Source organism: Lissotriton vulgaris, chromosome 4_1 (genome assembly GCF_964263255.1).
Source record: "Lissotriton vulgaris chromosome 4_1, aLisVul1.2, whole genome shotgun sequence".
NCBI classification, from domain to species: domain Eukaryota; kingdom Metazoa; phylum Chordata; class Amphibia; order Caudata; family Salamandridae; genus Lissotriton; species Lissotriton vulgaris.
This window is the reverse complement of record NC_141691.1, coordinates 1127966287-1127988045: the sequence shown is the minus strand read 5'-3', so window position 1 is coordinate 1127988045 and position 21759 is coordinate 1127966287.

Genomic DNA, 21759 nt, shown 5'->3' with positions numbered 1-21759 from the left:
CTTGGATGCCAAACGCATTCATGGGGAACAGTACTACTTGGTAGATTGGAATGGATACGATCCATCTGAAAGATCCTGAGAGACTCCTTCTTTTATACATGCTCCCCGTCTTGCCAAACTGTTTTATTCTCTCAATCCCTCCAAACCATGCCCAGTAAGGCTGTCTGTGAGGGGGAGGACTGTCATGGGCCTCTCTTCTCATAACCAGTGACACTGTTGCCATGTACAATATTCTGCAGTACAACAATAGTGTATGTATTGTAGCCATAATTATATTTGTGTTACAGCACTACAACAATGTATGTACACAATATTTTGCATCCCCACAACATATATAATGTTTTTGTAATGCTACTACAACGTTTTTGTCTTTATTTATGCTCTCAGTGCATACCATTGGCTATAAAGCATTTGGTAAACAGCTGACAGGTATTTTTCCAGCAGCATTGACACATATGTATAAGTCAGGAAAAAACATGTGTTCATAAAGAAATGTTATTGTCTTTAACGTGCTTCTAGGCAAATGAGAAACGCTTCAGCACACATGCCTTCATTAAAAGAAAAAAGAGGTGCGTGCCTCTATGCAAATAAGGAAACTCTTCAACCCACGTGTAAGGTTTTCAAGAGTAAACGTGCCTGCATTTAATGGTGAAAAGACACGGGTATGCAATGCTATATAAACCTGACAGTACACACAATCCCTGCTTAGTCTTGTCGATTCCTAAACACTTACCTGTCTTCATCGGCTTCTTCCGTCTTCTGTCCGGCAGTTTCATTTCTTGGGCTGCTTCTGTGAAGGACGGTCTTCGGACCCTGGGTCTCCTGCGCCTGTGCTCCTGTTCAATCCATTGTCAGACTACCAGTATCTTGGAAAGGAAGAGCACAAACATTGGGGTAAAGGCAAACCTTTTCTTTGTTTACATTAGAGGAAAAAGGAACTGTATTTCAATTCGTAGAAAGACAATTTTGAAGACGTCTTGCTTCAACTCTTAAAGGAAAAGGTATCCTTTCCGGGAATCGTGACTTTTTGCTTATTTCTACTTTATGCTAAGACAGTTTTTATGACGTTGATTTAACCCTTAAAGGAAAAAGATCCTTTCTGGGAAGCGTGACTTTTGAGGACAGAGGGTATGAGCAAAATCTTTTCAGCACGCATAATATTACTCAGCATTCATACTTTGATTCATTTGTGAAGGTTAAAACGGAACTGTGTTTTAATACTATCTCACAATAACTGTTAAAAGTAATTATAGAAAAGACAACGGGTCCATTCTTTGGTACAGTGATGCCTGTTACTTATACACACATATAGATACGTTTGCATACAGTGACAGTAGATATGGTTAGTAACCAATGATGTTTTTACTTGGCTACAGGTTAATATTCTATGCAAATAGCCATATCTAGAGAATCCTGTCACTCAGTGATGAACATTTGACCTGACTTTCTAGTGCTGCTTTCATCATAAATTTATGGTATGCTGCAATATGCGTGGAAAAGAAAGAGTAATTGAATAATAGAAATACTGGCTAAAATATAAACAAAACAATTATGTATATTTTTTATTTATCTGTCTAGTGTATATCTCACCCAGAATCTGAACCTCACGCACAAGATCATCCTCCATTACTTTCCTCCCCTACCAACTTGACGTGACGGATTCCACAGATCGTTTGGGGTTTTCTCTTTTTATCTCTCATCTCATTGCCCATTCCCCTTGGGAGATCGCTAAATTACAGTGTTTATAATCATCGTTGTCTGGTGTGCTCTCAGAGGGATTTTGTAACCATCTTCGCCCAAGTGGAACCACCTGGAGTTCAGTTGAGTGGTTTGCACTGACACTAACATAATCAGAAACATTTCATATTATAAGGTATACTGTAAGCTGACAATAATATGTTGTGTCACAGAGCACTTTCTAAACACATTATTCCTGTAATTGGGTTGTTGGATGACTGGGGTGTGAACCCTGGTAATGCAACAGCCACAATTCTCTGCAGGGTGAACCACAAAAAGTCACTAAATTAACCTGTGCTTGACCCCGTGTAGCTTGCCACAAAGAGCAGTCAAACAGAACTTGGAGGCAATTTATAAAGTGTTTATGAAGTACACAAACAGTAATAAAGTGAAAAAAACAACATAAGAAGAATCCCTCACCAATTTAGAAAAATAGAGTACATTTGAATAAATTATTTGACTCAAAACAACAAAACTCCAATCAGTATCAACAATGTTATGGATTTTTAAAGTTTCTAGCGAAAACTAGCACCTAATAGATCGAAGTGCCGACTGCGGAGTTCTAGTCGGGACAAAGTTGAAAAATGTGGCTGCCCGGGATGGAGCTTGTCTCAGATAAAAGAAGTGTATTGGGCCAGTTCAGCGCTCATCTTCGGACATAAAGGTAAACTCAGTGGGGCAGGGCTGTGGGATGTGTCTGGGGAAGGAGCGTCATCATCGGGGAGCCTTAGGTCAAAGTCGCAAAGAAGATTTCTCGGTCTGGACTCAGGGCCTCATTTAGATCTTGGCAGACAGGTTACTCCATCACATCATTGATGGATATCAAGTCCACTGAAATATCAATCAAATTATATCCTGTGGGATTTATATTTTGGCGGATGGGATATTAGTCACCGTTGTGACAGAGTAACCCCTCCGCCAAGATCTAAATCAGACCCTTAGCCTCTTAAATGGAAGTCCAATATCTCCAGCTGAAAGAGGCAGAAGGGCTGTACACTGAAGACAGCTGAATGAGGCTAGATAACCCTTTGGTGAAGGACCACTGAAAATAATTTGTTGGTGCCGATAAGAACGTAGCAGGAGAAGCAGTGAAGTTAATCCAACCGGCATTGCACCTTGGGCAGATAGGCGAGTTGGTTGGTCCTGGTCTCCTCCTGGTTCTCACAGCAGCTTTTGGCCAAAAATGTTCTAAGTACTCAGTTTTGGTATTTAGCTATGTAGGCATCTTTAGCACCATAACCAAGGGTCCAGGACTGGTGGTACACCAGTTTGGCACTCATGACTCACTCTGGTGGGTCCTGGTGAGGGCTCATGATGGTGGTAGCCTTTTGTGTCCCTGTGGCTCTAAAGTGGAGGCCAGCAAACCAGCCCTTGGAGTCACTCTGGTAGTTCTGGGTTCTGTTGAAGATGCAGGGCTCAACAGCAGGGCTGGGCTCTGAGGGTTCAAGGCAGTCTCATGGCAGCAAAGTAGTACTTCCATGTATAGCAGGGCAATGTTGCAGAGTGCACAGCAGTTTACAGCAGCAAGGAGTCCTCTGAGAGTCTTTGGGCAAGCCCAGAAGTGAACTGAAGAGTTGGTGTCTGATGTCTCATTTTATACCCGTTACCTCCTTCTGGAAGGTGGGAGAAGGTTATAGACAGTGCAATGTGAAGGTGATAGGTCCTTTGTCTAAAGGAAGAGCACACCCAATTCAGTTGCAAGTGAGACAGTGCTCAACTTTACACCTCCATCCTGCCGGTAGGTGGCCCATTCAGCACACCTAATCCCTTTATTATGTGAGTCTCTGGGAGGAAATCACAAAGTCTAATTGTCAGTTACACCCAGATGTAACCCAAGACAGGCTGCAGGCATTAAAAGGGCTAAGAGCAGCCAAATACTAACTTTCTGAAAGTAGCATTATTCAAAATTGTAATACAAACCTGACTAAACCATTAAATAGGGGTTTTCATTACAATTCGAAAGACACCAAACATTACTTAGCAACCTTCTCCCAATTGGAAATTACATCATATTAAATGTAAAAAGGAATCTCCAATGTTATCCTATGGAAGAGGTAGGCTTTATAGTAGCGCAAAACAAATTTGACTAAAAGGACAGGTAAAACTAAAAGTACCTGTCCAAACTTTCAATTACATATGCAATAAAAGGGGATTTTAGGGCGTGCCAAGAATATTTTATTATCAAGTTCACATGGCAGTTTAAAACTTCATTCAGGCTGCAGTGGCAGGCCTGGGACATATAAGTAGGTGGGTGGCACAATAAGTACTGCAGGCCCATTGGTAGCATTTAATTTACATGCCCTGGGTATATGGTATGCCTACTCTACAGGGACTTATAAGTGAATTAAATAGGCAGTCAAGTGTAAGGCAATCCAACCATGTTCAGGGGCATGAGCACAAGCACTTTAGCACTGGTTAGTAGTGGTAAAGTGCACACAGTCTTAAGGTCAACAAAAACTATTTCAGCAAAAGGTGGAGGAAAAAAGCCAAAAGGTTTGGGGTGACCCTGCAGCAAGGGCCATGTCCAAAAATTATTTTAATATCTTGTTAGATAGCACATAGTGTCTTGGGACTATAGCATAATTAGGGTTGTCCAAGTAAGTCAGGATATTTATACAAGAATCTACTTTTAAATAACGAAACCACTTTTTTCTTACCCTCTCTTGCACGACTTTGCAACCCCATGTTACTAATACTTGCCTTCCAAATACAGAGCACAATCCTAATAAACATCTTTAACTTTCAATGCTCAGCCTCACTACACCATATTAAATAAAAAGATTGCACTACAAACTTGACTAACTTCCATATTCCTACACCAACTATAATCACTATCACACTACTAGAAAGAGAATGCACTACCTCTACCACATATATGAGAATGTTAAACAATTATATATACTATATATCCGATTTCCAGCTAGACAACTACCCAAATAAAGCAAACGTATACTCACTGGAATAACCTTTAAAAAGGCCAACCCCCCTCATTTGATATAGTTTGCCACTTGTAACTGCATAATCTAAAAAATGCAGCACATTATTTTATTTCTTTGGGGCATTAATTTCCACATTTTTCAAACACTTTTCTCCAGCTAGACAACTACCCAAATAAAGCAAACCTATACTCACTGGAATAACCTTTAAAAAGCCCCACCCCCCTCATTTGATATAGTTTGCAGGAGCGCTAGACTTTTGCCTTGGGAGCACGAGGAGCGCTAGACTTTTGCCTTGGGAGAGCGAGGAGCGCTAAACTTTCGCCTTTGAGAGCGCCAGGAGCGCTAGAATTTTGTCTTTGGGAGTGCGAGGAGCGCTTATTATTTCCTCTGTGACAGTTCAAGGACCGCTTGGCACCTACCTTGTTTGCAGCGCAGGAGCGCTTGATTTTCGCTGTACCCACTTCCGGAGAGCTTGTGGATACCTTCTTTTCCTTTTCCATGATGGCAGCAGGGTAGATGTATGTATGAGGAGGTAAGCTGGGATTCCATATAAGAGCTGTGGTTGTGATTGCAAGTTAGAGGACGGTGGTTTATGACTGTTCCCTTGTCTCCCTGTTCAGTTGGTGCTCGGGGATCACTCAAGAGAGGGACTTCCGCCCCACCTACGTACCCAGCGTTCCTGCCAGACCTTTGGCTGTCATCCTCACTCGCATCCTATTCCTGGTCTTGTTACCTAATTCAGAGCACGGTAGTGTGTGTGTGGGGTTGGCAGTTTGTGTCGTCTCTGCGAGGACCCACCACAAGAAATAGGTACTTGTGGGGGGAACCCGGACAAGCAGGTGGCCAACCTAAACATCAACAGAGGAGTGTTATATGTCATATCGGTACCCTGATATTGGTCCAGGGACCATCGTTCACTTTCCCTACATCATCTTCCTGTCATTTCATATGAACGAGCCTCATAAGAACATAACTCCAAATAAGGACAGAATGCCTTATAGCGACATACATCCTTACAAGGACTGCAGCCTTTTATGGACAATCGATATTGATAAGACGTCATCCTTAGCACATATGAATAATTTATGAGTACACTCTCCAGGAGGTACACTTCCCCTCTCCCATTGAAGCACAAGGTTTAATCTCCAATGCCATCCTCATACTGAACAATGGGTAACACACGCACATAGACTTAATAAATACAGCACCTCTTGCTATCAGTAGTCAGGAGGAAACCGAGATTTCAAGGCCGACACACTGACCAGAGATGCTGCGGCTCTGACATGCAATCGCTCCAGCTGATAGTGGTCTGACTATCCCTTGTGGGGTGTCCAACTCAAGTCCAGGATAAAGCCCCACACTCTCACTATTCAGGTACAGGGGCTCGACTAAATCCTAGCGGGATTCTTGGCTCTTATATTCTTGGCTTTCAGACTCTTAAGACTCTTAGGCTCTTTTCACACCTACTCACATGCTAGATACATTAAGGTACATCTAGACAGGCATCTTTGGAGTACGCACTTTATTTTATAACTGCATTTTATATTCATGTATGTGTTCATAGCTATTGCAAAATGGTAGAACAATACTATTCCTTTCTATTCACTTTACTGTTGGTTCTATATCTCTGCTACTGTATCACAGTTGTAGCAGCACATTTGTTTTACGTAAGAAGAACAACGGTACAATAAATTCTTATTGTAAACATGTCCGACTGTTTCTTCAGTGTATCGCTCCGAGTGCAAAGCAAGCAAGCACGAGTGACTGGGTGAAAAGTAGTATATTGTTTACACGAGTCTGAGGAATCAACGTTTGTTGTGTTCGGAGGTTGCCAAAAACAAATCTCTCTGATAATAGGAGTTACTAGGGGCACTGCAAGCTAGCTAATGCAAAACATAGGCTAACATATTCGGCGGAGTCATTCTACCACCAGACCCAAAGTATATGTTATCTGTAAACAGTGCAGGTCCTGCATGAAGGGTACAATATGAACTACACTACAGGATGAGCTACTCCCACTGGCATTAAGGGAGGATCAAAGGGGCCGGTAAAAAGCTAACAACCAGTGCAACAGTGCACCACCCACAGGAAGAGACTGGAGACCTAGGCGTTACATCTACTCCTTATCTGGGTCCACCCACATCAAAAAGTAAAAAGAAGGAGCAGCCACAAAAGCTACCTGGTGTGTTGAATACTCAGCGATATGTTGAATAGCTTGTCTCTTGTGTAGCAGATGTGCAGAAATGTTGTAGTAGAAAGCATTGGTGTATTACAGTCTACATGTGATGAGGGCCTGGATGATAGTCTTACGGGTGTCAGGAGGGAGCCATGTTAAGAAATGTCAGACCATGCAAATTATGTGAAACTAGGTAGAGGTGATAGTGGCAATTTGAAGTCTCATAGTGAGGTAGGTGACCAGGATGATGGACAATTTTCTGGCATGTTTGAAGAGTGAGGGTTTTGGGTCTAGTCATTTAGGTAACCAGGGTGAGTTCATGTTGCAGAATATCATCACTTTTATCTTGTCAGGTTGAGTATGAGCAACTAACCTCAGATAAAGTTATCCACGTTGGGCAATCGCATATTGTAACAACTGTTGCTGGTGTCTGCTGAGAGTTATTTTGTGATCTGGGTGTCATCAGTGTAAGAGATAACGTAGAGTGCCTGGGTCTGAATGATAATTGCCAGAAGAGTCATGTACAAGCTTAAGAGAGTGAGGCTGAGTGAAGAGATTTGCGGGACTCTTCAGATAAGCTCCTTGAGTTATGAGGGAATGGAGTAAGCTTGAGCTATTGCAAACTTCCATTTATGAAGGAGGCTATCCACCTCAAAGATGCTCTTTACTTTCCAGTGTTGTTGTGGAGACTAGAAAAGATGGGGTGTGTGCCAGGAAACTACATGCCCCCCCTGAAAATTGGAATTGTTTCATATGCAGGCAACAAGATAGCTTGCAGTGTAAGTGTAGTGTTGTATGATGTTTGTGAAATATATCCCCTAGGATGCAATAATGCACAAATCGCATGCAAGATACTACAGCAAGGCAGATTGGTGTGTTGTGCTGTGTCAGAGGTAGAGTGTAGGACTGTGTGAGGTATAACAATAAATGGTATCTCTTAGCTAGTGCTGCAGTGCAAACTGTTGGCTAGAGCAAATGCAGACACCCTTGCTACATCGTGCAATGGTCTCTGTAGTGGTGCTAGCATACAAATTTTGCACCAGTGCAAGATGACAGCAGACATGCATCATAACATGCTCAACGTGGCCCATTCCTGCACTCACCTTTCCAGGCAGAGCCGCAAGCTGCCCAGCCCCATTGCATTGTGTAAAATGTACAAAGATCGCCCCCCTACTGAATACTGAGGTTGTGTAAACAATGTAAATGTATTGCCATGTAAAAAGTAACAATAGTACAATATAACCATATTAACTTTTAGACACATAAGTTCCACAAATCCCTGTGTACCTGAAAGTGAAGAAAAATACTATCTAAACATTACAACTTGTATTTATGTCATATTCAATCATGAAATCTTCCTAACATATTTCTATTTCTATCCAGAGGTGCAAGCTCTACCTCCTGAAGATTAGCCTGTCCATGATGCCCAACCTGTTGATACCACCATCCTGACCCCATGAATAAAGACACCCTTCAACAGCTCCTGGACCCTTTTAAAACATCTCCTCCGGTACTGGCAAGGAAAGATGGCATTGTTGGGTCTCCAGATGAACCAACACAGACTCAAAATGGACCATCAACCTTTGACATCACAGCTGAGGACTCTGATGACCCCCAAGTTAGTTTTCAATGGCGAGTGGTAGGAGTATAGCAGCAAATGGCTGATGCAGTCCAGTTGGGAATGGAGGCCATAGCGGTCCCTCTTGACGGAGTCCATATGTGTCTTAGCCCTAATAAGAGCTTAACAAAGGCTATCACACACACCTACTCTTGGCACCATGGGATTGAGGACTCCAGCTGACATTGCTGGTGTCATAATACAGAAGGAACCACACCAGCCTTCTACATCTGATACCAGTGAAGTTGTCCGGCATCTGGGAGTGATTAATGTACCCATCTAGTCCCTGAAGACCAAGCTTGATTCCTTCATAGCATCAATGAGTGCCCTCAAAAGCAATGTTGTTGCATTGTTGGTTAACCAGCAAACCCGTGCGAGCAATTACCATGCTGCCTTACGGGCACTCACAAATTTTGTTAGGAACAAGGGAGTTATATCTTCTGCCTCTAATATGTGTGAGCTTGAGGCAAGTACATCACTCAGCCACCCACCATTCTAACACCACAACTTCCAGGGGAGGCACAACACTCAGAAGAGGAAGATGTAAAGCTTCCAATGAAGAAATCCCTGATAAACATTTGTGAGCGCCCCTTGGCCAGTCTTTCTAATTGTCCTGTGAAGGACATCATGTCACCTTTTTGGAACCCAGTACAGTACGTTTTGGTTGTGCAGTAGTTTATCTTGTTCACATATGCTGCAAAATAAAATGCTGCACTTGCCAGTGTCTGGAATAAAAAAATACATTTTGTAAACCATTATGAGTTTTGTATGGTTGTTTCTGAAAAGCCCACGTACATAATGTAACTCAAAAACCCAAAGCCACTTTTTTTGAAGCTGAAGAAGAGTGAGTTAAAGGCAATTGCACAAGCTGACTTTGTATGTGAACCTACACCAGTTACATCCATTGCAATTGTTTGATGTACAAGGTGTAGTTTTCCAATGTAACGTCAGAGTGTATCAATTGCATTTCCTTGATAGGCACGCCATGAGATTTGTTCAAAGCACACAAATACTTACCACCTGTAAATGGGATGTGTGAGGTATGTGAGGCCAAAACACTGTTCCACTTATCCCCATAAATGTTGCAAAGTAAATATAACAACATCATTACCTGCTTAGAATACCGCACTGCTCACACAAAAGATTATCAACATTGCATAACTCTGGATTATCATACTAATACTAGCCAGATACTCATGCCCCTATTACTCATGGATTTGCATTGTACTTATGCCACACAAGAAAAAACAAGGGTAGCCCAATACTTTGAATGACAGTAACCAAGACATGCAAGGGCACCTTGCCTGGCCCTGTGTATACTGATAAATGCTGAATAATGCAACACTGGCCAAAATAGGCAACTTATGTTACTCTGCCCCAGAGAGGCCATACATGTGTTGAGTGTGAGTGCATCCACATATTATATAATTTTCACATACAATTTTTCATAGGTGGCAGATCAGGGAACCTGTAACAATGCTACACCTTCACAAGGGTAGGGTAAAACGGGAGATATATGGACAAGAATGAATGATTTAGTGTTTTTTAAGTGAGCTGCATGCTCTTAGCAGGAAGTATATGCCAATGATGAAGGATGTTGTCAAGGCAGGTGTGATTTTCCTACACAGTTATAAACCAGCAACAAAGATGACCTCCTTGCGCAATGGTGCAAGGGTGTCTGCTTTAGTGCCAGCAGCAGTCTGAGTCCCAGTGCAGCAAGGGAGCAGCAATCTGCAGTACACTGACAAACAAAATACTGAAATGCCCTCTCCCTTTCACACAGAGAACCACAGCCAGGTGACTACCTCTTTTGAGCTGTGTGTAAAAACAAATAATGAGCCCTACTTACAGCGTGTAAGTATGGAAATGGTTCCATACATAACTCTTTATTTATTTATTTGAAAAGTTTTATATAGCGCTGGCTATACCCAGAGGTAACATGAGTAGGTAGGATTGCTACAAAACATAGTTACATAATAACAACAGTTTCAGGTAGATAGTTACTGGGGATACATGAGAAACAAAGGTATGGATATGGGGTGGGGAAGAAAAGGCAGTCAGGGGGAACAGATATTTGGGAGAGGGAGGGAAGGAATAGAAGAGGAAGAATAAAGGGTGGGGGAGGGGGAAGGGAATACAACAGGGCAACAAGAAAAGAAACCGTGTCTGACGATCAAGAGGGTAGGTGCTGACCAAGGGGGGAACGAGAGCCAAACTCCTCAATAATTGCATATGGTAACTCCACCGGTCATCGGCCAAAGGTTGCTCGGTCACCGAGGTACATTAGGGAGTTGACGTATCAGCCTCGGGAGGTCATCAAGAAGGTTTCAAAGAGAGCGCCTCTCACAGTGTCTAGTGCTGAGTTACCAGCGATTATGGTAACAATTCCAAACCTCCGCTGTGTGTGAACTCCAACATGATGAAGACCTACAGCTGTCAAGAAGACTCTGACAATGCAACATATTCCTACAATAAGCTCATGACAAGTTAACATCATGCACTCACCTAACACAATAGTACCAAATCATGACAAATAATATCCAACTAAAGAGCAATGATTACATTATTTAAATGCAAAACTTAATATCTAAAAACCCTAACAAACCTACACTAACTATCATTAAACTAGCCTATACTACTAAAGGGCGATTCTGATCCGGGTCGGAAAGCTCTCCGAACCAGCCGGATCCGGAGTGTTTTCCGACCAAGCCGGAGTCCTGCAGTACGACCGAGCGAGTATGATGCGGCCGTATGCTGCCGGACTCATTTCGGTCGGACTCCCATAGATGTCCATGGGAGCCAGTCGTACAACGCGTACATGGGCTCCCAGTGACTGAACGGGTAGGCCTCGCACAAGGGCCCCCCCTACAGTGAGTACGCATCAGTGCATGCCTGTGTTGGGGAGACCCTTGGGTCTCCCCCTGTGTCCGAGTTGTAGGGCTGCGGGTGACAGGGGGTCCGACACGGACCCCCAAAGGCAACTTCACGGACGTTTTACAAGTCGGACACTCCGGCTCGCACTGGCTGTACGACGCGTGCATCATACTGTCTCGGTCGTAACTTGCATCCATTGCACGCCACGGTTAACTTACGGCCGAGACGTACGGAGCGGTTCGGACCCGGAAATGACTCTGTCGGTGAATTTCACGTAGCTCGCATCGTACTTGCTCGCTCGTACTGCTGTACAAGTCGGGCCGAAAACACGCATACGGCTGTTTTTTCCGGCCGGATCACGTTTGGTGCCCTTCCAACCCGGATCGGAATCGGCCCCTTAATCTACAACGTAATTCATTTTAACCACTATTGACACATAACAAATTAAACATTAAACCCTACCACCCCTTAATAAACATAACTCAGTACAATACAAACATCAACTACATCCTAAACATATATACTGGTTACACATAGAAGATTAAACAAATCTTTATTTTTGGTGTATTTAAAAAAAATATATTGTTTGTTAACACAAAACATTAACCTCTCACAAACTTAGAAACCTACCATAATAAAGACTTACTAAAAACAACTACATAAAACGTCTTCCTTATCTAAAACTAACCTAAACTATTCCTAAACCTACACGATACCTATAACTATCACAACTAAAAATAACAAAATAAATGTATAAAAAACAAGGAAAAGGATGCCCACGGAAGAGTTCATATCTGTGCAGCAATCTGCTCCAGTGCCTCCAGGCACATCTACAAAATGTTACCCTGACACTTCTGCTTCTTCTCCAAGTTGGCAATTCTCCAGTCCATTTTGCATATCCTCCTGATGAGCAGTAAAGAAAAATTCTCTAGGGCAGAACCCCCAGCTATGGGCTGCCCAGTGGCTTGCGGCTGCTGTGCTCTTGAGCATCCAAGGGTAGGGTGTGATGTGCTTGTCTGCTGAGTTGCACATTGAGAACTTGTAGGAGTGGGGGTCTTCTGAGTTTGTGGCAAAGTATGTCGTTCCCCAAGACCGGAGGAATTGGCCTTATAATATATATGGCCCATTACCTGAAAGGTATAGGCAATCTTCTGGGTGCGGCCATACCATGCCGTCTCAAGGTAAATGCCTTTGTCTTGTCTGCTGTCATGTGAGCTAAGGAGAAAAGTGTGCCTCATATTAGGACAAATTATAACTGACATCGTAATGTAGTCATAAGGCATGTACATGCCTACAACTATTCTTGGTATAGAGCAATATCCAATTATTACAAAGGCTTCTTCAATGACAATATATCAAATGAACCAAAGTAAGGTCAGTGTAGGTGTACAAAATATCTATTTAGGCACAAATTTCAACCATGCATTTCACTCATACCAGTGATCCTCACTCATTCTGATGTGCCAAAGGTAAATATTACCCATGGGCTGGACATGTAGACTTTTGCTGTTTGTCTTTCCCGTATGCAAGGGGAGGCAAGGTTATGGCAATACCAGAGTGAGATGTGTAAAGGTAAGCAATGATAGTTTGTGAGGCTCTGCATGTAATAACTAATCTTGAGTTACACAAGGCAGTGAACATTGCTGACTTGACTTACTCTGTCGCAGCAAGCCATTCTATAGATGGAGGGTGAGTGGCTCACTATATCAACACCCTTAATTTGACAAGTAAACAACCACAAAGGTGCACCACAAAGTTCTTCAAACAACAATATTATTAGTATAATAAGTCGTGAAAATATGATGTTTTCTTATTTTTCAAAGTTCTTTATTTTCAATCGTTAACACCGTACCGCCGACGCGTTTCCTCCCAATGGGGCTTCTTCAGGGCTGTTAATACAAACATATGTACAGTAAGAATTTGTTAAAACACGAAGATTACAGACGACAATTTACATGGCATACATATACTCAGTGCTTGAACGAAACAAATATACTACACAAACATCGTTTAAAAATAGGCCTACATCAAAGAAACAACCTATACAAACATGAACATAAACAGGCCTAATTTCACATTTAAAAGCATTGCTAATCAGACAGCAAGAAAATGATGACAGATGAGGGGGCTACGTGAACCACCCGGTATGCATTTTTTCTAATGTCTCCAACACTAAGGTTCACATATAAAGTCTTATTGTAAATTATTTAAGTCATGACTAGAATTTTTTTTTGACTTAGGATGAATTGGGAAACAACGAAAGTGAAACACATGAGGCTCATGGGGGGGTGCTTCAATCTAATTTCTAAGTCTACCTAAGGTGTATGTGGCACATAGTAATGAAAAAGAAGGGGGAAAGAACGGAAGGACTGGAGCTGAGAGAACAATGAAAGACAAGTCATAATACTTTAAACATGAATACCTTGTAAATTGGAAGAGAATGCTTTCAAATGAATTCTTAAAGGAGAAATTCCATGCGGCTCCTTTCACAGTATTAATCACTCTTAAATGTTGAGAACCTGGAGTAAGTCTTCTAATACGACTCTGTAAGAATCCAAAATACGGAAAAGAAAAACGGAAAAAAAAGAGAAGAAAAGAACAAGAAGAGGGAAAGAGGCAAATTTAGTGACACTGAAATATTTCTTGAGGACATAACAGTCTTTAAAGAGTAATACTAGAGACCCCAGAGGACGAGACAGAGACAGTTCATGAGAGAAACATACTATCTACGTCTGGTATTGATGCAAACTGTGGGTGATACGGATGTCATATGGTTGTATGTAAGCTCTGCCACGAATTGGAAAGGAGTTAATAAATAATCAGGGTAATCTGTGAAAAAAGGTATATAAGGGAGATATAAGGCAAAAGGTAAAGATGTCACAAGGGCTAGCACAAAAAAATACTTTCTCTCTGATACATAATGAATCAGGTAAATGCGCCCAGATAACATAGCTCAAAAGCCACAGTATACAACCATTGCAGGGTCTATAGAAAATGCAATGAGGATCATAACAAGAATAAGACGTTATGACCCAAAATAATGTCAATGCCTATAGATCTCTAGGTCTATTACCTGTCTCGGTTTCTTATGTCCTCAGGATATCCAATTCTGTAAATCACTAGGGCAAGGATGTAGGCACTGGTAGCCAAAGGATCTGGAGAGATAGAAAAGTAGGCTAGAACAGGCAAAGGGTATCTTAACCAGAATAGCAAAACTCATAGAGGGGTTGCAAAAATAGAGATAAACTTAAGCACAATATCCTAATAAAGATTGTGTCTCCCATCAAAACCGATGTCCTCAACATTCGCAAACGGTCCTAAAAAATTAGTAAAGTGCCTGTGATATCTAAAACAGCTAGTCCTATAAGACTCATGGACAAAACTACCCTCCCCATCCAGAAGGATAAAGGCATTATAGCGGGCCCCCAAGTATCTGATGCTCTTAATCAGGTACCATTGGAAAATGGGGACTGTCTAAAGATAAACCAGGCAACTCTACATTAAACATTCAAAGTCCAGAAAAGAGGGTGAAGAGTAGCACAATAAGCCCCCAGTGTTCTTGTATTCAAAATTAAAAGCAAAACTGACCGCCCAGGAGTTAAACGAGGCAAAACTAGGTAAGGCTTCCAAAATCCGAATTACGGGAGTAAAGGCAACAATTCGGCAGTCTCCTATGCACAATAAGCCCCCAGTTATCTTGTGCTCCCTTGTCCAAAATTTAAAGCAAAACAGCCCGCCCAGGAGTTGAGCGAGACCATACTAAGTTAGACTTAAAAAGTCCGAGATACGGGAGTCGGAGCCAACAATTCTTCAATCTCCTTACCAATCGTGATAAATCGTCCTGTAATCGTCCGCAGAGCCTTTGCCTTGACCGCAATCCGTAATCCGATCAGCCCAGACATAGTGGCAGCGCAACTCTATATTTATAGCAAGACTGATCGAACGTAATTGACAGCACCTGAAATTGACGCGCGAAATGCAGAGGAAAGAAGACCGGCGCCCACATCATAGTCCAGTTCGAATGCGGCGGCCATCTTAAAGTGTATTAAGTAACACTGGATCTAATGACAATTATTTCTACAGAGAGTCTCTTGTGTGTCCCCATAAGTTAGAAAAGGGGAAGGATACAACAACCACAATATTCGGTTGTGAAATCGTATAAGCCTGGAATTTTAATATCAGTACTTAAATGCGCCAATCAATGTTGCGTTTGTAATTAAAAATCGTAACGATCTGACCACAATAAGAAAAACCCTGTCAGGTGCCCTGGTCTGTCTCCGAAATGCTGCGACAAGTCTATGCTAAAAACTAGGAATGTACCCATGGATTGTGATCCTCATCGCATGTCTCTATTGTTAATAAAAAACAAACTAATCTAGCGCAAGGTCCATGAGTCGGACAGCGCCCCGTGTACTACGCGCATGTGATCGGTGAGACAACATGAGCCCAGCACGTATTTTGTATAAGGTGCCAGTGATGCATAATATGCAGGTAAAAACTTGCACCAAAAATTTCGAATACTGAATGTTTAAGTAGGATGTAAACACCACTGTCCCCAAAAGAATGAATAAAACAACAAAATTAAATTAGAGAAAATAACAAAGGTTCAAAAACAAGAGTTAATATAGAAATTAGAAAAAGATGGATAAGAGCATGAAGGAAAGATCATAGTATTACAATCTTGGTCGATGTAAACAATCTCATCACGCATGGAAAACTGAAACCTGAGGTAATCTTTTCAGGTGTTCCATTAGTATTATCTTAACACATGCAAAAAAAGAGAAGGTCAATATTGTACATTAGCTTACAGCCATATTGTTTTAAATTTGACTCTGCTTAAAGACAGAACATTCAAAATCATTTGTACATTACAAAAAGATGTGCCTATGTACTGTTAGAAAAGCACGCATAGATTATAACCAGCATTTCTGCTAGTATTTCTACGCCTGTTTGTTGAGATGTTCTTAATGGTAATTAGGGCGAGAGTGCTTATTTGTTGGTGTGTTCTTAAGATTGTCAGATACTGGGAAACGGAGATAGCTATTCGAGGAAAAAATGCAGTTCGTCCTCTGTGTTGTGGCCAAGTTCAATGCAGTGTAATCTGAATATCCAGCCCGCCTCTCGCTGTCTCAATGCAAGTTCCCTATTGTCTCCTCTTGGATGAGCTGGGTCGTGGTCAATACCAAAGAACCACATATTATCTGTGTCTTTATGGAATTCACGCATGTGGAAAGTCATGGGGTGTCTCAGATCCCCATTGCGTCTTGCACGCACATGTTCCTGAATTCGAATCTTTAGGGCTCTTTTTGTACTGCCTACATAGATTTTGTTGCAATCACACCCCAAGATGTATATGAGGTACATGGTGTTGCAATTAATAAAATGATCTATTTTGTACGTTTTCTTGGTGTTAAAACAAAACTCTTTGGTTCTGTTTCTCCCCAGTTTACACATGTTGCAGTCATTGCATGTGTAAAAACCTTTCGTCGTAGGCGTGAGCCAATTTGTCTGTCTACAGGATTCAATGTAGCTCGGGCACAAAATGTTACAGAGGTTTTTACCCCTCTGTAACATATTTTAGGAGTCCTTGCCACCCAGTCCTGTACACTCTGTATTTCTGCAATGAGGTGCCAATGCTTTCTCAAAGTGTTGTAAATTCTACTGCTTTGATCAGAGAACTGCGTGCTGAAAGCCAAAGGTCTATTGCTATTTGTTTTTACCCATGTGGATGCTAAGGTGCTTTGTCTTGTTGTTTGCATCACTCTTTGGTTGGCCTTCCTAAGGGTGTTTTTGGGATATCCCCTATCCTGGAAGCGTTTTTCTGTTTCCTTGATATTCAGAAGGAAAGTATCCTCTGTGCTGCAATTGCCGCGCATACGGATCATTTCCCCGTATGGGACATTGTCAATTACATGTCGGGGATGAGCACTATCATAATGTAATATGCTGTTACAGGAAGTAGGTTTGCGGTGTGTACAACTGTGAATTTTGTTATTCTCCACAAAGAAAGTAACATCCAGAAAATCAATAGTATGTTGGTTGTGTGCCATTGTAAAATGGACATTGAAAGGGTTGGCATTGAGAAACTCAAAATATTCCAACAAGTCTGGGGTAGGCCCATTCCAGATCATAATCACATCATCGATGTACCTACCCCAGAATATTATGTTATTCATCCATTTGGCCGCATGGCGTCCCCAGGCATGCTCCCGCTCAAACCAGCCCATGAAAAAGCCGATGTAAGCGGGAGCAAATCTAGAACCCATCCCAGTTCCCTGCGTCTGGTGGTTCCATTTAGAGTCGTGTAGGAAGAAGTTTTTTGACAGGATGATTTCCGTCATTTCAAGTAGGACGCCATTCTGTAATAGATGGTCTGCTGTCCTTTAATCCAAAAATGTCTCTAGTGCCCTTATCCCGAAATCCTTTTTTATGCAAGTGTAAAGGCCAACGGCATCAAGGGTGACAAAATTAAGAGTATCTGACCAGGTAAAGCCCTCCAGTTTTTCAAGAATATCCTTTGTATCTCTCAGGTATGCTGGGAGATTATGTACCATTGGTTGAATAAATGTGTCCACGTACTCTGAGAGTTTTTCTGTGGGTGAATTAACCCCGAGATGATCGGGCAGCCTGGTGGAAAAGGGCCCCCCTTGTGGATTTTCGGTAATATGTAAATGCACGGAAAAGATGGAGCCGCTACCGTTAGGTACCTACATTCTTCTTCACTGAGTAAGCCCGTCTCTCGCCATTCCACCAACCTCATGTTGATATGAGAGGTAAGGGCCTCTATTGGATTATTCTTGAGTCTAGTATAGCAGGTGGTGTCGGATAACTGGCGATCAATTTCGCCCATATAATCTTCCATGTTCATAATAACCAAGTTTCCACCCTTGTCCGCCTCACGGATGACAATAGTGGAATCCGAGTGGAGGTTATTTAGGACTTCAGATTCTTTACGTGTAAGATTATAGTTGTGGGGGCCAGGTCGTGTTGGGTTCTCCAAGATTTGATAGAAGCCCTGGGTGACCTTTTCACGAAAGATGTCAATGTTTGGATGTGTACCTGTTGGAATAAATCTGGACCTAGGTTTAAGTCCACTTTCAATTGTCACATTTTCAACAATATTAAGTTCACTTATAACATTTTCAATATCAACAGGTGTATCAAGTTCCACAGTCATCATTGCTTGAATGGTGTTTATTTAATTCACAGTATAATCTGTAACACAATTAACATTGTTTAAAGAGTCATGATGAGAGGGATTGCGTGAAAAATGATCTTTAAGTTTCAACAATCTGGTAAATTTCATTAAATCCACAAATAAATCCACATCCCCTCCTGCTTGGTTTGGGCAGAAACCTAGTCCCTTGCTAAGAACTGAGATTTCCTCTTGCCTGAGTTCTCTTTTGGATAAGTTGACAACAATGGATCTTTCTGACCTTTCCTCTTCTGTCCTAACTATTGTTGCTGATTCCCCATCTTTTTGGATCTCGTTAGTCTCCCTACCGGTTCTAGATTTGGCTTTTTGAAATTTCTGTTTATGTTTCTGGCAGCTCCTCCCTCCCCTTCTTGTCTTGGATGTTCTTTGTGTGCGGGTCGCGCCCCAAGCCTTAATTTGACAGCATCACAGATTTTGCATTGGTGCTAGACCTGGAAATACATCAAGTCCACAGGTGAACCTAAACCAGGAGAAAGAATCTAATTTCACATTTCTGTTACCTCATTCTCCCTGTGCTGTATTCTTCCCACTTCTCTGCAATCGAATGTGGTGTTTCTACTTATTCAGAGGTAGTACCTATACTACTTATATAGATTTTATTTCTACAATAGCTTATAAATATATACATTTTTTTGTGTAGTAGCTTTTTGTCCAGCTTCCTCAACACAAATTTCCATTTCAGTTTTTTCACTTCTGTTTCCTTTGCCTCAATGCTCCTGCTCCAGAAGCTTTCGTAGTTCAGTGAGAAAAACAGTAAATAGGATTTTTCCATGCAAAGCCCTGATTCATTTTACAAGAAAAACACTGAAAAACATAACATAGATCACTATATGCTTTGCTGACCCCCCTTACGACCCTGAAGGCCCGTTGGGAGGCAGACATAGGCAAGGAAATCCCGGAAGCGACCTGGTCTCAGCTCGTGCGGCGAGCTTGGAAGGGGACGCGCCACGCCCGTTTTCAATTGGTCCACTATTATGTACTCCATCGGGCATACCTGACCCCGGCGAAAATCCAACAGTACTTCGCCACGGGCTCGGCAACCTGCCCCAGATGCCCGGCGCCAGAGGCGGACCTCCTCCATATGTTGTGGGCCTGCCCGGGTTTGTCCTCCTACTGGGTGGAAGTGGAGAAGACCCTGACGGAGGTGACGGGGAGACCCCTATCGGTCGATGCGGCGGTGGGTCTTTTGCATTGGTTTCCACATACCCCCAAAAACATAATTTCCAGTAAATTTATTGATTTAGGGCTTCTCTTGGCCAAACGAGAGGTGACCAGGAACTGGAAGGCACGAGCTGGTCCGACTGGGAGCAGGTGGCATAGCGAACTATTGAAGTGGGCGGCGGGGGAAAGCACGCTGAGATACCAACTGGCTGGGAGACAGCGTAACGAAAAAGCACAGGAGGCAGCGCTGGAATGGGAGACACTAGTGCAGGCCCTCAGAGACTATTGCGCCCCCAGCGACTCTGATAGTGAGATTGCAGCGCGCCCTGAGTCCCGATAGGCGATTGCGTTTTCTGTTTCTGATACGCTCATCTTGGGTCCTCTCACGAATCCTATTGCGGCTGCTACCATACACTGATGGCGGGGTTGGGTGGGGGAGGGATTTCTTTGCAAGTTAGTGTTTTGTGGGTGGGACTTTCTTTTGGGTTTTGGGGCTTGTTTAGAAAAGCAGATGACGGACAGTGGATTATCCGGACCAGCCTTGCGCTCCTGCTGAGCCCCCACTGGATTTTGTCGCCCGACTTTTGCACTGTGGGCTCAATGATCATGTATAAACACGTGCTGCGGGGGGTGGACGGGATGCGGTTGATTGATTTCAGTGGATTTCTGATGCTGGTCATATATGTAACAGTTTGCTGATTCCTGCAATAAAAATATATTTCACAAAAAAAAAAAAAAAATAGATCACTATATGCTTTTAGTAGATCACTGACAAAATATTGATGTGAAGAATATCGACCTACCAAAATATCGAGGTAAAAATATCGAGGATCAGAATATCGACTTCCTATCTACAAACAGATAAGTGCAAAAATATTGATTCCAAAATATTGATGTTAAAAATATAGTTTGCAAAAATACAGTATTTTTTAAATGTCTTAATAGTAATATAAAATTAAATAAATAATAATTATAATTAAGTAAAACATACTGACAATTAATTAGGAAATGTTAAAATTAATAAATAATAAATGAACTGTAAAAAAATAACATACATTTAATGTGTTATATATAATTATTAACTCAATAATATCAAAACATAATTCATATTTTTAATTATGAAATGTTAAAAACATAACTTAAAATATAATGACATCAATATATAAATAAACCTAAAATATAAATTTAAAAATAAATTATATCTAATAGGTTAAAACATTCAAATAAATAATATTTAAAAAATAATATTTAACACTACATTAAATATACCAATACTGAAAACGTTGCATAGCGAAGAACATAAAACTACTATTCCCACTCCAGAGACTGCAACAGTGGGGAAAATGTTGGATAGCAGGTATATAAAAATTACTATACCCACTCCAGTGAGTGCAACAGTAGTAAAAGTGTTGGATAGCGGGTGGGTAAAAACTACTATTCCAACTCCAGCGATTGGAACAGTAGGGAAAGTGTTGGATAGCGGTTATATAAAAATTAATATTCCCACTCCAGTGGTGCAACAGCAGGAAAAGTGTTGAATAGCGGGAGTGTAAAATTACTATTCCCACTCCAGCGAGTGCAACAGTAGGGAAAGTGTTGGATAGCGGGAGGGTAAAAATCACTATTCCCACGCCAGTGAGTGCAACACTAGGGAAAGTGTTGGATAGCGGGCGGGTAACAATTACTATTCCCACCCCACGGAGTGCAACAGTAGGGAAAGTGTTGGATAGCGGGAGTGTAAAAATTACTATTCCCACTCCGTGAGTGCACCAGTAGGGAAAGTGTTGGATGTCGGGTGGGTAAAAATTACTATTCCTAATCTAGTGAGTGCAACAGTAGGGAAAGTGTTGGATAACGTAGAGGAATAATTTAGAATACCCACTCCTAAAATTTAATTTACATAAATTAACAATTAATTAATTAATTAATTAATAATTAATTTACCTCCCACCATATTTCCCTATAAACATAACCACCAATATTATAAAATCATACTAAAGTAACATAATTAAATATCAACTATCAAATATAAATTAAT